We start from the raw sequence: 15,767 nt of genomic DNA on the forward strand, positions 1-15,767 counted from the left end.
AAAAAAAAAATGCTAAAGCACATTAGGCCTGAAACACATTTCCACTCAGTAACAGTCCATTTTGCTATCATCCCTAAATTTTGTCTATCTCCTGAAAAAAGTTTTAAACAACTCAAGGACAAAAGACCCATTTTTCTGTATTCCCCAAAGCATTTCCAATGCTTAGCATTAATGGGTGCTTTGCAAACCATTAATTTTATTTTTTTTTCCTCCTGGAGTTTTATCTTCCTCTTTAGTCATTCGCATTCATTTTTGGGCTTTTGTCATATTTATAGATATTTAGTGCTTAACCTTTTTCTTTAATTCAACTGATTTTTTTTTTTTTTTCAAGATGGAGTCTCGCTCTGCAGGCCAGGCTGGAGTGCATTAGTGCAATCTCGGCTTACTGCAACCTTCACCTCCTGGGTTCAAACAATTCTCCTGCCTCAGCCTCCAGAGTACCTGGGATTACAGACGCCCACCACCATGCCCAGCTAACTTTTGCATTTTTAGTAGACATGGGGTTTCATCATGTTGGCCAGGCTGGTCTCAAACTCCTGACCTTAGGTGATCTGCCTGCCTTGGCCTCCCAAAGTGTTGGGATTACAGGCGTGAGCCACCGCGCCCGGCTTAATTCAACTGATTTTTAAAAGCGAAATAAATTTATTTTAAATAGAAACTTAGACTAAGCAATTACCTTTGCAAAACCTTTTGCTTGATGTGCTATTTATAATTTCCTAATCCACATGCAAACTTAACATTGAGTATTCACACAGTATCCACTAAGCTATTAGCTGCATGGCCACCATGTTGCTCAGCTCCAAGAGGCACCATTCACACAGTCACCTGCGATTCTCTACAATAGTACATTGAGATGATCCTAAGGGCATCTGCACTGTACTTTTGGGAAACCTTAGTATGGCTTCTTACCAATTGAGTTCCGTTTCCTTCCTGAGCATAGACTTGGTGTGGCCAAGACATTCCAGGCTTTGGAAATCTGAGATGTGCCACTTCCACTAGGGTCTTTTTAGAAAGAGAATATACCTCCTCTCATTTCTCTGGTCCCTCCACAGGCTTGATACACTTATCAACAATGTTTTAGGGAACTGAAGAGCCCCAAGATAGATGGAACTTGGTCCTTGGATTGCCATATGAAAGGAAGCTACCCACCAAACAGAAATACCTGCCATGGACTCTTCTGTTAGCACAAAATAATTTCTGGATTTTTGTTTGTTTGTCTTTTATGCATTTGGGGCTTAATGTACTCAACTAGTATAACTTAAATAATGCAAAGCACCCTGGTGATCAGGATTCTAGTTTGCAGATGTCATTTTTTTTTTATCATTGTTAAATGGAAATAATAGAACTTGTCAAAGACCTCACAGGGCCATAGTGAGGAGCAAAATGGAACAGTGTTTATGAAAGTGTTTTTAAAAACCAGAATGCATTGCAGCTTAAAGGATCAGTTAACTAGGGAGCTAAAAAGCAAACATAACAAAAAGCATATTGGTGTTCCACTTCTAGCAGCTATATGGGATGCCGCAGCGTGCAATGTAGGAGTCTCATAAGTGTAACCATAACACAAGTGGAAAGTTTAGACTGTTGGGGAATGGTGAAATGCTGAGTTTTCAGTGAAAGGTAGGCAAGTACAGCATCTCTTATTAATTAACACAGCTGAGGGGATGCTGAAAACTCCCACATGGTACATTAACCAATGCCTAAAGGTACTGGGAGCACCAGACTTGAAACTTGTCATTTCCAAGACGTGAGTCATTCTCACAAGAGTGAAAAATCTCAAAGGGACTAAAACACTTTGCCAGGATGAAGCTTAAGTGTGTGTTTAGTTTGTGTTTAAAATCACCATAGCCAGCAAAAGAACTGCCTGCCATTCTTTTTCATTATTCACATTTTCCCTGCTTTTATCAGCACACGTGGACATAGAGAGTGTTGACATAGCATCTGCTGGCCACAGCTGAAGTGGGAACGCCCTCTTACATCATAAGACTCTACAGAATGTCCTTTTGAAGCCTGGGAAAAGTTACTAGCAAACTGCAGCAACGTGGCTAGAGTGAACCTTTATATTTCTACTAGATATCTCCGTGTTGTCTAGTATGGCACATACAGCATCTCGGTACAGGCCAAAGGGTAAAAGGCACATTTTAGAGCCAGCTTTGCTTAGGGAAAACATTGACCTCAGGGAATGAAACACAAGACATGTTTTTTTATAATTTCCCCTGGGCAATTGCATAGAGATGGGTACCATATGTGTTAGACTGTCTGAGACAATCCCCAATTCAAATACTCTGTTTCATAAGCATACTCTCCTTGTCAGACATATGACTTTATAGTTAAACTGGAAAATAGAATTAGTTCAATCCTAAATTATAAGTACTAGATAGAAAGATGAGTTAGAAATCTATACTCTCTAAATATTTAAAATAAAAAACTCAGACATTTTTCCCCACTATGAGATTTTTGCCTATTAATTACTAACTTGTATTCTCCAGGGAATTAGGCCAAACCAAGTGTTAAAGAATGGCTTGCTATACTATAATGTATATCATAATATATATCTCCACTAAGTCAGTGGAGATATATAATCTGTTTTCACTAATGCATCCCGAGGACATAAAACACTGCCTGGGTTATAGATGGTCTTCAGTAAACATTTGTTGATGCATGAGTGCAACTTTATTCATCATCATCATCATCATTATAATGGCAGCTAACATTTATTCATTATTTATTAGGTTTCAGGCAGTGGGGCAAATTTTTTTTTTAAGCATAATCTTATTTACTCTTCATGACTTTGGGTGGTAAGCACGTTATTAATCTCATGTTATAAATAATTATGCATATAATAAGGAAACCAAGATTCTGGGCATTTAATTGTCATAGTCAAAAAACTAAAAGTTGGATCCATACAGTGGCATAATGCCAGATGATTATTCTCAATAAATTTGCTGAATATATTTGAATCCTCATGAAAAATATATTTGAATTCTCATTCTTTTGTTTCTGGCTAATAAAATGTTGTTGTATAAGGCGAGATTAGAAGCAAAGTTTGAAAATTGTTTCCCTCTTTTTTTTTTTTTTTTTTTTTATTTTTTTTTTTTTTTTTTTTTTTTAGAGACAGAGCCTTTTTTTGTTGCCCAGGATGGAGTCTTGCTCTGTCACCGAGGTTCCTAGGCTAGATGTAGTGGCATAATTTCAGCTCACTGCAATCTGCCCTTCCTGGGTTCAATCAGTTCCCCTGCCTCAGTCTCCCAAGTAGCTGGGACTATAGGCATGCACCACCACGCCTGTGTAATTTTTGGTATTTTTAGTAGAGAGAGGTTTCACCATGTTGGCCAGGCCAGTCTTGGACTGACCTCAGGTGATCCGCCTGCCTCAGCCTCCCAAAGTGTTGGGATTACTGGCATGAGCCACTGCACCAGGCCTGAAAACTGTTTCTCTACTGTTATAGAAAATGGAGAATTGGCATTCACTCAAGGCCAGCCGATACTGAGATTTCTGGGCTCATATATTTTCTATGTGGGTATAACCTCAAAAGACATGAAAAGTGGTTGTTTCAGAGGAAGAGCCTGGTTCCATCTATGCAACAGCAATTCTGCTCCTAATGTCAACAGCCAAAATCCTGTGTTACCATAAAAACGGCACTAGTGTTCCCACTGCTTCCACCTGTGGAGCTGAAATACAGCCTTGCTGTTGCCCCAATGTTACTCTTTGAGTCATTGGACCTCAAAGCCTTTTCCTCTCCCTTGACCTTTTTATATTAAGCTGAGAGCAAAATGTTGGATGAAAGGAGAATAACATCTATTCTCGCTGCTCCAGTGCAGCAGTGAGAATTGAGTTCAATGGAGTTATCCTGGTTTTCATAAAGTGGTCCTTCCATTTGGGATCTGCAAGAAGCTGAAATGAATTCAAATTTATTGAGTCAGCATGTGGGAAAGACCTACAATTAGATTTGATGATGCCTCTTCTGGGAGATCTTAGCTTACCTGTCTTAGCAACTCCTCCACCCGACCCAACCCTGCCTTCCCCTCACCCCTGCCAGGCTCTCTCCCTTTAACCTGCTTGATTTTCTAAGTGGCATGTATATATATATATATACATCCTCTATGGCAGTGGGGCCTTGTGTGGTTCAATGACTTGGTTGGTCCCTGCATGAAAACCAGGCCTTGTTAAATAGCAGGTACTCAATAAATATATTTTTCAATAAAGAAATAAGCCCATCTGGACTCAGGCAGTCAATGCAGACTCATAGACACATGTCCTACCTCAGTCTTTCTGCAGAGGCAGTGAATATGTGCTGGAGACAACCAAGCCCTTACGGGTACCCCTCAAGCAGTTATTATTATTATTATTATTATTATTATTATTATTTTGAGACCAAGTTTCACTCTTGTTGCCTAGGCTGGAGTGTAATGGTGTGATCTCTGCTCACTGCAACCTCTGCCACCCAGGTTCAAGCAGTTCCCTGCCTCAGCCTCCTGAGTAGCTGGGATTACAGGCATGTGCCACCATGTCCAGCTAATTTTGTATTTTTAGTAAAGAAGGGGTTTATCTATGTTGATCATGCTGGTCTTAAACTCCTGACTTCAGGTGATTGACCCGCCTTGGCCTCCCAAAGTGCTGGGATTATAGGCATGAGCCACCACGCCCGGCCCCAGTCATTTTTGTTTTTAAAAGAAGCCATCTCCATAATTTTTCATCCAGATGTCTCAAGGCAGTAGTTGTGGGGAGTCCCATACCAGGTCTAGAAGACCTTTGGAAAGCAAAGATAGAAAAGGCAGATGGTGCCCAAGGGCATTTACAGGGATTGTGAGTTGCAATCTGAGCTATTTTATGAGCTCAGGGGTCAAGCTAGGGCATCAACTTTTATCAACTTGAACTCCTTCAGTACCTTTACAGTGTTTATTGTCCATTAATCCATATAATGCTTGTTTTTTTGGCTCTAATGACTTGTGAGCATGTGTTCATGTATGTCTTGTCTTTGCAACTGAATAAATTAGTTGGTATTAATCAGGTTAGCAAATATTTTGAAATCAGCTATACTAGTGTTCAAATCCCAGCTCTGCATCTACTATCAATTTCAGAGAATTTGACTGCTAGAACCTGACTGAGTTAGGACAGAATCCTCACTCTTCCTTTTAGTGGCTGGATGACCTTGAGTAAGTTATACACTACTTGTCATCTTCAATTTCTCCATCTATAAAATGGAGCTAAACATATTGACTCATAAAACAGATTATCAGATTTAAAAAAGAAATGTAAGTACATATTTTAAAAAGAAATTATCAACAATCAGATCTCAGTGATGTTAGTTTCCTGCCAGTAACTACCTAATTAGCCTGACTCTCCTTCCATTTAACCCATTACTTGTGGGTAAACAAAGAATAACTATGGCATGATGAAAAGAATAGGCGGACTGAGAATCAGAAGAAATGGATTCAAGTCCACACTCTGCCTCATTTTAGCAACCTGGCTCAGACAAACCACTTGAGGGTTATATGAATAAGTCATGTATCCTGGACAATTCAAGTAATATCTTTGAACTTAAGTTGTAATGTACACTTGCCTCTCTTCATCATTATATTTGAAAATCTACTGAAGACTAGGTTCAGTGTCTTTTTAACTTTTAGCCAAGTATTTAAACACACAAAGGCACAAAAGATGATGAGACACTTAAAGAATGCTTTTCTAATGAAGGCGTTGTTCAAGATCACATTCAATAAATAGTAGAACTGGTTCTAAAACATAGGCTGTCTTTATGCATAAACTCATGTTGTGTGGCAGAAGGGGCAATAGGCCTTATATTATATGCATAACAATTAGAATTGGAAACATTAATCTAGTCTGGTGACACTAGCAAGGATCATAGAAATCTGTTTCTAAGATGACATACTCAGGTGGTAACTATCTGCTGGTTAAGAGTGGATTAGGAAGGTATGGTGAGCAAAGTTTAAAAAGTAGTGGTTCCCAAATTTTGCTATATATCCAAATTGCCCATGAATCCATAAAATTATCTGATCTGTGGCTCCCACATTTTGAGTTCATTGATATGGTCTGTGCCCAGGTCATCACAGGTTTTTAAATCTCCTCCAGCAATTCAACTATATAACAAAGTTTGGCAACCACTAGGTTAAAGTAAAATAAGACTTTCATGACCTCATTCACATTGATACCCATCCCTGATGTGTATTCCCTCTGCTACTGTCCTTAAGTAGAAATCTGAGATAGGAGTACCCAAATGAAATCTTCCCCCAAAGTTTTCACATTACAGCACATTACCCCCTGGAACACAGAGCATGAACCCTCCTGACTCCCCCTCCCAACCTCCCTTCTCCCCTTGTGACCTTCTCTTCCTCACTGGCTTTGAAGTCTGCCTTTTTCCTCTCTAGTCCCACTGCAGGTATCCTAGCAAAGACCCTTGAGCCAACCTTGCAGGGTTAGGATACAAGCCTTTTACAGGACTTGTCACCCCAGAGGTGTCTGGGTTCAGAACTGTAGGTTTCAGATTTCTTTTCCTTTGCACCATCCATATGAATCAATTATTTCTAGGATGTATATTCTTCCAACTGCTCTACTGGTTCCTGAACTTCACCATCCTAAAGTTAGTTCACAGTGTAGGGGAAAAAAATTGCCAAAAGACTTGACATAGAATCTTAGTTTTACATGACCCTACATTGGCTCCCGAGAATTATCTCTATAGGTCAAAACCCTATCTACACAGTCAAATGTAGCACAAATGCCAAGTCTCCTTAGGAAATCTCTACTAATCTCTCTCAATCAGATGCGACTTCTTAATTTGAACCCCCATAAAACTTGACTAGTGTAGCTGCAGCATAAATTAGCATTAATTCAGTTCAAAGGTATTATATTCAAGAATTCTTGGATTAAATTCCAGCCACACCCCTTACTAATTCACTTTGAGTGAATTGCTTAACTTTTCCGAGGCAAAGTTCTGTTATTAACAAAAGTTTCTTTGCAGATTAGGATTAGATATACTTATGTAAGCCATCTAGTCGAGTGCCTGAAACATACTAGACATGTGACGAACAATAGCTGCTGTTTCTTATGGGGCCTGATCATATTTTGCCTTACAGTCTGATTATTTTAAAATTTCATTAAATACGTTTTGAACACATATTTAATTATCTGTAGGTGTATTCAGTTAAGAGACATTCATTGATCAATTTATTTAAATAAGAAAATATTTAACAGTGACCTTGTTATATTTAATTGTCTGTCATCAGTAACATTCTCCTAGATTGTGGGAAAGGAAAAGGAATATATATATGAACTCCACAAGACTACCATTCAAAATATACTTTTTATTTTTTTTCTTTTTGAGAAGGAGACTTGCTCTGTTGCCCTGGCTGGAGTACAGTGGCGCAATCTCAGCTCACTACAATACAACCTCTACCTCCTGAGGTCAAGCGATTCTCCTGCCTCAGCCTCCCGAGTAGCTGGGATAATTACTAACACACCCGGCTAATTTTTGTATTTTTAGTAGAGACAGGGTTTCACCATGTTGGCCAGCCTGGTCTCACACTCCTGACCTCAGGTGGTCTTCCCTCCTTGGGCAGATCAAAGTGCTGGGATTACAGGCGTAAGAAAAATACACTTAAATAATATAAGGCTATATGCAGTAGGATAATACTCTACACCGATTGCTGCTAGAGCGGAAAGGATAAAACACCAAGTTGGGATGATGGAAATGAGTTTTCTCTACAGGTAGCTGTCCCCCAGCTCAGTTGACATACCGGCTGCCACCAACTCTGTCACTGCAGCCTCTTAAAGGAACACAGCCTAGGTTGGCATGGATAAAAAGAAGAACCCAGATCACATTTTGAGACACAGGGGTTATGCTCTGTCCTCCCATTACTTTAACTCGGGGATCACATTTCATACAAGAGCCAGGAAGCTAACGATGTAACAAACTGCTTGTTCTTACACTTTTAAAGTAACTGTGCAATATAACTTGGAAAAAGGGTATGTCTACCTTGATCCATAGACAAAGGACTCTCCCCACAGTGCCAACAACAGGAAATAAATGAACCAGTGACAGGTGTTTAAAAATTCAAGGAAAAAAAAAATTAAAACGTCTTACCTGGTAAGGAAATCATGTGTGGGAAAGTATTTATAAAAATCAATACTATGGGGCTATATTCTATAGACCTAACAAAAATGACTGGTTCCAAACTAACTTACTTTCTAGTAACAGTGTCTTACTCATTTGTTGCACAATTCCTATTTTCCGGAAGGTAGCTGACTAAATCCTTGCTTTGTGGAGAGTGACATTAGAATTTAATGCTAGTCACTGATTTGTTAAGTCCTTGAATTTTTATAAACTGCATAACTTTCTTTGATAAATTTTTTGACTCCAGCTACAGTACAAGCAACTCAGGTAATACCCATTTGTCAGTATGTCTACAATATATTTTTCTATTTATCCGACTCAGGTGATAGCTAAGAAAAAAAGAAATAGGAGGGATGATACTCTAGTTACAATATTTTATTCTACAAATGTCCACTTAGAAATCAGAATTATCTGTCTCAGAACTGGAAACACATACAAGACATAATATATAAACACAATGGGTACTTTGAACTGTTAAATTGTCATTGAAAATGTAAAAGAATAGCCAAACTCTCAGGGAAACTTTTGGTGGAGTGTGATGGGTGCTCAAAAACCAGTACCTCAGCTGTACTGTGATCTTATTAAGCTCTAGAAAAATGTGGTGAAAACTAATTTAATGCATGAATCAACTTGCACACATTGGAAGGAAATAAAAATTTAGAATTTAAAAGTTCTTTTCAATTCAATAGTCGTATAAGCATAAAACTTAAACTTGTATCTACAACGAATTCGATGGACTTAGATCTATAGAAATACACATTTTAATTTTAAACCTAGTATCGTGAATGTAAATATGTGTTGACCGTTAAAAACTATATTCTTAAAATAATGTTTTTTAAAAAATAATAACCTGATTTAGTCCAAAGGTACTTATCATATGCCTTAACCGCAGTGAGAAATCTGAGCCAAAGCCTTGGAATGTACAATGAGTTGTCTCCCTCTTAGCAGTGGCCTCACTCCTTCAGCAAAGCCCAACTACCAACTTGCTTCGCTTTATTCTAACATTGAGCTGACGGACTATATATATCAGGCCGCCACTTGGGGGAAGCCCTTTGTGGCCAATCAGGGCTTCCGTATCTATTGCGTCACACCTCCCCCCTGGGTGTGACGTCAAAGGCAATCCCAGCGCAGACACGTGGGTTGGAGCAGCCTAGCGTTTCTGGGCAATTGCTCCCGAGATCCAACAGGCAGCAACGGTCCCAAGGGTGAGGAAGTGGATAGGGGAGGGGCTGACGGGGCTTCTACACGTTTAGCTCGTTTACCCCAGAGGCGCGCGGTGTCCCTGAGTCCAAGCACTCGGCGCGGACGTTTGGGGGCTGGAGAGAGAGGTGCTGGGGGAAACTGGCACCCAAGGCTGTGTAATAGGACCCGGGTCTTGCAAGCGCTCGTCCCCAGGCACCGCCCCTGTGCTCCCAGCGCCTCTTTGCAGCCTCAATTATCCTTTCAGCGCCGTTCTCCCGCGGCTGCGTTTCCATGGCCAGAGGAAAAGGGCTTTCTCGCCTCGCGGCTCTCACCCTCACACAGACCCTTCTTTCAGACCCGCCCTCCTGTTCACAGGGACCCATTTCCGAGCCCTGGCTCACGCTGGGCGGGAACAGGCGTGACGAATTCCGCCCAAGGTGTTGATTATCCATCCAAACCCAACCTCTGGCTTCCCTCCCACCTCCTCCCCAGCTCCCGCGGGCCCCTCGCCTCCTTCCCGGGCTGGGCGCTCGAGACGGCGCCCCCAGATCTGCCACCGGGCAGTGTCCCCAGCTGCAGCTGAGGAGAGAAGCGCCGGCGTGCGCGGTGCCACGTCGGAATTGGCTCTGGGGACGTTGCAGCTGCTGAAGCGCTGCACGCGGTCCCTTAGCACGCCCTGCCCCCGGGCGGCCGGCGGACCGGCCCTGCGCGGAGAGGAGGGATGCGCGCCCTCCTTCTATTCCCAGATGCGAGTGTCACCGCCTGCATCAGGGACCCCGGCCCGAGTAAGACTTCCGGAGCCGAGCCGAGCCCAGGCTTACAAGCCTGACACTTTAATGGGGTGCGGGAAGTGTAAAGGAGAGGAGGCCCGGGAAAGGGGGGAGTGGCCGAGAGGGGCCGGTAGCTGCGAGGAGGTAGAGAAGGACCCTCCTTCTCCAGGGTCCCAGCTAGCCGGAGCTGGAAGCCCAGATTGCTTAACTCTTTGCATTCCCAGCAAGTTTCTCACAAGTAAAACGCGCTGGGCTATTGCAGCTTTTCTCCCCCACAGAGTGTGTGTGTGTTGGGGGGGGCGCAGGGAGGGAAGAAGGGAAGGGGTGGGGGCGGCTGTGCAGAATGCATTTTCCTTGCACATTGGAAATTCTGTTTCCTAACTCAGGAGCCCCTCTGCTGCTCCGGAAGATGCAAAATGGAAAAGTCCATCTGGGGACGTGCCTCCTTCCCCAGGCAGAGAGGTTACCTGTGTCTCCAGAAAAACAGCGGATTTCTGGCGAGAGCCACAGAGATGGGAAAAGAGGGCTCTGTTGCTAAACCTGACAATGACCTGAAATATTCCCTGATCTTCAGTCTTGGAAATTTTTAAAACTCCAAATTTTCCAAAAATTTCAAAACACTTATATGGATAATTTCTTCCTTCCCCCTGGCCTATTTGAGGACCTTCATCGTTCACCAAACCGCGCCAGTGTAACGTACCTTGTTCAGCTCTTGGTCATAAAGTCGTCCTCAGCCTATCTGTGTGGTCCCGGAGGGTCGGTGGCGGGCAGTTTCCAAAATTGAGGTAATAAGAGATTAGATGAATTTGAGACGACCGGCCAAAAAAAATAAGAAATTTAAAAGCAACATTTAAACAGGATAGGGAAGTCTTAAATGTTTGATTCTCCCCCACTTTAAAAAGTAATTTCACTAATATTCTCTTTTTTTTTCTCGTTGCACTTCAGTCTTCTAATTCTTAAAAAAATTATGCTTTAAAAATAAATTAACTTTCTTTCTTTCTTTCTTCTTCTTTTTTTTTCGCCTCAGTCCTTCTCCTCCCGATAACAGAAAATCTCTTTCTCGTCTTAAAAAAAAAATAAAAAAAAAAAAAAAAAAAAGCCTGCGGGAGACTCAGCAGAACCCAGGAAGCGCAGAATCGGGAGAAAAGTCTTTGGCTGGGGCTGTTTCAAGTCCCTGGTTCAATGGGCTGCTCGAAGCCAGGACTGGGTAATTCTTTCCAGACGTCTTGACTTCTTCCTCGCCGTTGTTGCCTTTCTGCCTCCTGCAACTTAAGGGGGTCTTAACAAGTGAGCTGGTGGGTGTTTTAATAGGGCGGCGGAGGGAGTGGGGGGGTGAGGGAAGTGGAGAGGGAGGTGTGGACTGGGGAACCCTGAGGGGAGGGAACTGGGAGCGCGGGCAGGCGGGCGGGCGGGAGGCGGGGAGGGGGAGAGGGAGAGGGAGAGAGAAATTGGCCATTCAAAGCCTTCTCTGAGCTAGAGGCCGGCTCTAAACTCCAATGAATTCAATTAACTTGATTGCTAACGTGTGTAGAGAAATGCAAGCCACATAGGGGGTCACCACCTGATTCCTGGCTCTCTTCTGGCGGCGAAGGTGGGAGCCCTTGCCTTGTGGACTTCCCTGAACCCCCGCGTTACACGTTCCCTCTGAGCGATAAACTCCCTGTTGTGCTTAAGTAATTTGTTTTAAAGCCAAATGGTGCCCTTCGGCTAAGTAACCGCCTCGAGGAGGAATAGTTGGGAGGGGTGTGTGCACGTGTGTGTGTGTGTAAGTGTGCGCGTGTGTGTGTACCTGGAGCCTTCGACAGCCGGCTGGGACTCTAAAAAGACCGCGCCGCTCCACCACTTGTTAACCCTTTCCTCCCGCCAACTCAAAAGTTTCTGAGCTGACGTCAAGTGTCAAAGCCTTTCTCCTAAAGAGGTTTCTGCCATGGGTGGGCGGAAAAAATAGAAAAATGATTATATATGTATTTTTGCTCAACCTGGTCCCCTAACATAAAAATACTTAAACAGCGCGCATTGAAAATAATACAAATTGTTTTCTGGAGGGCTGATATTTAGCCATCTCTAAGGAAATGACATAAGTAGCTTTTGCTTCTTGCAAACTTTCTTCTGCAAAGTTAACGGGTAAAAATATGTCTTGCTTGGAGATGGCCTTTTCTGGTCGTTTTTTTACAATTGTCCCAAGGCTGGGTAGAGTTCGTTTTTTGGCTGGTTCCTCACCTCCTCATCATCCGCCCCCTTTCTTTCTCTTGGTCCTTGTCAGCAAGTCTTCTGATGACTTAAAAATGAACAGTAGGTGGCACTGTTTAGAAAAAAATGAATTTACAAATTAACCAACTTGGTCTTTGGAGATTGTGCTTGAAATTGTTATAGGGTAAAACAGATTTTCTTTCTTTCTTCCTTTCCTTTTTCCTTTCCTTTCCTTTCCTTTCCTTTCCTCCCCTTCCAAGGATCCTCTGAGGGGTGGGTTTCTTTGGCACTCGACAGGACCTTGAAGACTGGGTATATTTGGGCTATAGTGAACAAGTCGACACAGAAAAGTCGAATAAACTGGAAACGATGCTTTCAACACATCGCACAAGGTGTAGTGTTGGGGGATGTGATTAGAGGTCAAACATTTTACTGCAATACCACGGAGTCAGCCATCCTAGTCCCCAGGGGCCGACCTGCAAAATACTGTGTGTTTCCGCAACCCCTCCCCACCTCCACACACAGCGGTTACCCCTCTGGGAAGCATTACCTTGGCCTGATGACTTCATGCTGCTCAGGGGAAACTCACTGATTTCCCCCAGCAAACCTTCTCGCCTCAGCCTTTGTTTGAACTCTGCCTTAGGTGGGTCAACTCTTCAAAAGACTGGCTTAAATTTCAGAGCACCATTTCATCCCACTTAATCAGACTCGATCTTCCTGATTCGGTAGTTTTTCGGTAGTTTTCAAATGCTAAATTATAATTTTAAATATGTTACCTAACTTCTGCACTCTGACATATAACATGGATTAGACTGATTTAGAGGTAGAGTGGAAATTGTGGGGTGCCAAGTGTCTAGCTGTGAGGGCCCAAGGGGACACTTAACCTTCCAGCTCTAAACTTTCAGGGATATGATATGTAATACAGGAATACCTATTATTGCTTACTAGCATTTAACTGTGCCTGTGCTAATAGTTCAAGCAAGAAGCACATTTAGTAAAACTAGTTTATTATAGAAAAACTAATGTTGTTTCTCACCTCGTACTTGTAATTCATGACCCATAAAACAAAAGTAAAATGTTCTCTGACTACAAATGGATATACAGCTACACATTTCTGTCATCCTCCCATTTCCATGCCAAAGAAAGAGGTAAGAGGCCAATACAATGTGAAGCCAGAGGTGAAAGTTACTTGAAAACCAACTTTCAAGTTTGAGAGAGACTTTAAATTCAAATACCATCTTTGATATTTGCTGTTTGTGAGCTCCTGGAAGCATATTTCACCTCTCTGGATCTTCATTTCCTGGTTGATAAATGGAGGAAATAGCTGCAAAATGGTTTAGATGATATAATGTGTTAAATTAAGAGCTTAGCTTAGTGCCAGCAACATTGTGGGTATTTAGAAAAACATTAGTACTGAACTCTTTTCCTGCCTTTCTATTCCTCAAATTATTCTTGGTGAGCCTTAACTGTGGTTTCATTCTAGGCTCTCCTATTTGACCTACTTCAGCTTTCTACAGTCCCCCCCGCCTTTTTTTTAGATGGGGTCTCGATCTTTGGCCCAGACTGGAATGCAGTGGCATGATCTCAGCTCACTTCAGCCTCTGACTCCCAGGTTCAAGCAATTCTGTCTCAACCTCCGAAGTAGCTGGGACTACAGGTGTGCACAACCACACCTGCCTAATTTTTGAATTTTTAATAGAGATGGGGTTTCACTATATTTGCCAGGCTGGTCTTGAACTCCTGACCTCATGATCTGCCCGCCTCGGCCTCCCAAAGTGCTGGTGGGATTACAGGCATGAGCCACCACGCCCGGCCAACCCCTCATTCCTTTATTATTATTTTTTATAGACATGGGGTCTCACTATGTTGCCCAGACTGGTCTTGAACTCCTAGGCTCAAGCAATTCTTCTTCTGCCTTCCAAAGTGCTGCAATGATGTGAGCCACTTTGCCTGGCCCTTTCAGTCTTTTAGATTGACTTAGTCAGTGCTCCTGAATATATCCCAGACATTCACATTTAATGCAACTTCTTTTCTGAATCTCAAGCCATAATTACAATCACTGGTCATGGAGTAATGATTCCCAACACCAGATTAAGAGACATAAGATCCAGTTTCACAAATAAGCTGTGGCACCAATCAATTGAATAACATTAGATAAACCTCAGCTTTCTATCTTACGTGAGCTGTCTGGATCAGAAGATGACATCCTTTCACCCATCCCTTTCAGGTTTTGACATCCTGAAATATACCTTATAGAACCCATACCTGTTATGTTTTCACCTGTGCAAGACAACAGAGAAAACGTGATAGTTTTTACTTGTGTAGATGTGAGTTAGCTGTATATTGTTGCTGATGTCCATCCCACAGCACAAAATGTATGTTTGTATGTCTGAGAGACAAAGTATCCAGAGCAAGGATTTAGTACCTTCATAGTGAAACTTTGGTAAATAAACTCTTTACAATCTTAACTATTGAGAAACTAAAAAAAAAGTTTATATATGTTTTATCTATCAATATTAACCACATTAGACATTAAAGCTGACTTAAAAAGTTTTAAAATACTAATCATTTAAAGTAATAAGTGCAGTTACATACCAACTTAGTAACATTTTGTGAAAATAGCTATTTTTCAAAACCAAAAGTGAGAATAGTAGCACTGTTTTCCACGTTCACAAATCTCTCTGCTGTCTAGCTGATAGAAAACAGCTGGATTCTCCTATTTGCTTTGCATTCAATTGTTCTTTTGATTGAGGTATAAAAAAAAACCTAGTGTCACACGCAAATGTAATTGGGAAATGAAAGAGTATTTGTAGGTTTTTAAAGATATTCCTCCTTTATACTACATCAAAACTTGGTTAAGTTGTAATGTTGTGAATTGGCCCAGGGCTTGGCCCTCTGAAGATTTGCTGAAAATCACTGACATGAAGTAGATTAATAGGAGACAGGGAATATACATTTATTTAATGTGTATACCCAGGGCCCTTTAGAATGAAGACCAAAAGATACAGAAGAAACTGTTTTTATGCTTAAGTTTAACAAAGAATGGGCAGCCATGTAGATACAGGATAGAACAGAAAGGGCATCATCTATTGCTGGCAGATTGGAGTTAGCTTGGTGTACAGCAGACATCTATACTGTGTCCTTTCTATTTCTTCACACAGAATATTAAAAAGCCAAACACTCAAGGATTAAAATTTAATAAAATTAAAACTATTGGCGGGGTGCAGTGGCTCACGCCTGTAATCCCAGCACTTTGGGAAGCTGAGGCAGGTGGATCATGAGGTCAGGAGTTTGAGACCAGGCTGACCAACATGGTGAAACCCCGTCTCTACTAAAAATACAAAAATTAGCCAGGCATGGTATCATGTGCCTGTAATTCCAGCTATTCAGGAGGCTGAGGCAGGAGGATCGCTTGAACCCAGGAGGCGGAGGTTGCAGTGAACTGAGATCGTGCCATTGCACTCTAGCCTGGGCAACAGAGCAAAACTGTGTCTCAAAAA

General features: G+C 41.9%; 1 protein-coding gene and 1 long non-coding RNA gene across 2 annotated transcripts in view; one reads left to right on the forward strand and one right to left on the reverse strand.

The window, feature by feature from the left end:
- HAS2 (hyaluronan synthase 2) overlaps positions 1-11,433 on the reverse strand; it is a 26,870-nt gene extending 15,437 nt beyond the window's left edge. Inside the window, exon 1 of the mRNA XM_017530715.2 lies at positions 10,778-11,433. The gene's annotated coding sequence lies outside the window, so the exon portion shown is untranslated. The remainder of the gene's footprint in view (positions 1-10,777) is intronic.
- On the forward strand, positions 9,241-10,814 carry LOC108305947. Its single transcript, XR_001825953.2, has 2 exons — positions 9,241-9,330; positions 10,464-10,814. It is a non-coding gene; the product is annotated as an uncharacterized LOC108305947 (long non-coding RNA).
- Positions 11,434-15,767: the final 4,334 nt, after the last annotated feature.

This window comes from Cebus imitator, unplaced genomic scaffold, assembly GCF_001604975.1.
Source record: "Cebus imitator isolate Cc_AM_T3 unplaced genomic scaffold, Cebus_imitator-1.0 Scaffold68, whole genome shotgun sequence".
NCBI lineage: Eukaryota > Metazoa > Chordata > Mammalia > Primates > Cebidae > Cebus > Cebus imitator.